The sequence below is a fragment of the Micropterus dolomieu genome, unplaced genomic scaffold (genome assembly GCF_021292245.1).
Source record: "Micropterus dolomieu isolate WLL.071019.BEF.003 ecotype Adirondacks unplaced genomic scaffold, ASM2129224v1 scaffold_329, whole genome shotgun sequence".
In the NCBI taxonomy this organism is placed as follows: domain Eukaryota; kingdom Metazoa; phylum Chordata; class Actinopteri; order Centrarchiformes; family Centrarchidae; genus Micropterus; species Micropterus dolomieu.
In genome coordinates, this window is record NW_025744317.1 from 13,230 (window position 1) to 14,665 (window position 1,436).

The following is a 1,436-nucleotide window of genomic DNA, read 5'->3' on the forward strand; positions in this document are numbered from 1 at the left end:
TTCACCTCCTCTCAGTGATTACACTTTGACCTGCGCTTCACCTCCTCTTCACCTCCTCTCAGTGATATACACTTTGATTACACTTTGACCTACGCTTCACCTCCTTTCAGTGATTAAACGTTGACCTACTCTTCACCTCCTCTCAGTGATTAAACTTTAACCTACGCTTCACCTCCTCTCAGTGATTAAACATTCACCTACGCTTCACCTCCTCTCAGTGATTACACTTTAACCTACGCTTCACCTCCTCTCAGTGATTAAACTTTAACCTACGCTTCACCTCCTCTCAGTGATTACACTTTAACCTACTCTTCACCTCCTCTCAGTGATTACACTTTGACCTGCGCTTCACCTCCTCTTCACCTCCTCTCAGTGATTACACTTTAACCTACGCTTCACCTCCTCTCAGTGATTACACTTTGACCTGCGCTTCACCTCCTCTTCACCTCCTCTCAGTGATATACACTTTAGCTCATAAGGCTGTATAGCCTGCAATCTTCATCAAAACCTGGTCCAACAGCACTAAGCGTAGTCTTGTTAAACAACATTCACCTAAGCAGCGGTACAAGTTTTGTTATTACTGGACCTCAGTGCTGATTCAACATGGATGACCATAAGAAACTGCTCGACAGGCTAGAAAAGTGGGTGGGACTTTCTGGCACTGTGCTTAATTGGTTAAAATCATATTTACAAGATTTGCTTTCTGTCAATTGGTAATAAAGGAATCTGGGCGAACAAAAATCACACGCTCAGATTATTGAACATTACAGAAATCAATTCTAAATCATACTGGGATCCAGTGTAAGAGGCTAAAACAGGCTTGATGTGGTCACTTCTCCTGATCTTGATAAATGCTCTGTTCAGTCTGGAGCCGATTAATAGGGTTTTGGTTGAGGCAGGTGAAGAGGCCGTTGCATTAGTCGAGGCATGAGGAGATGAAGGGATGTAAGATGGTCTCTGAAAGATAAACTAGATCGTACTTTGGAAGTATTTCTAAGATGATAAAAACAAGTCCACCCGAGTTTTGTTGTGTGCCGCTCAAAGATTAAATTACTGTCAATTTTAGTGTGAGCAGAAAAGTATCAGGTTGTGACCGAGCAGAAAGAAATATTAAAATATGTAAAATACAATATTAATAAAAACTGTTGAACTCAACAGATCATGTGACCAGCAGGCTGAAAGCCTGTTGTAATCTGCCCTTCTGTGTCCTGCAGGTTCAGGTGTCCTGGTCCAGGTGTGTTCCAGTGTGCTTTGACTGGACTGGTGTTTGGTATGACTCAGGAGGCGGAGCTGCTGTACCGGACTGTCCAATGGGATGAGAGCCTCCTCCAATCAGCCGGCAAGACGGCTGCAGGGCTGCTGTTCAGTATCAAGTGTCCTGAGGAGGCTGTCTGTCAGCTCCACCTGCCGCACTGTGAAACAAAGGACGGTGAGGA

The 1,436-nt window shown here is 44.2% G+C and overlaps 1 long non-coding RNA gene across 1 annotated transcript in view; it reads left to right on the forward strand.

Moving 5' to 3' along the window:
- Positions 1-1,423, forward strand: part of LOC123967364 — a 10,773-nt gene extending 9,350 nt beyond the window's left edge. The window contains exon 6 of the long non-coding RNA XR_006824238.1: positions 1,215-1,423. This is a non-coding gene — a long non-coding RNA (uncharacterized LOC123967364). The remainder of the gene's footprint in view (positions 1-1,214) is intronic.
- Positions 1,424-1,436: the final 13 nt, after the last annotated feature.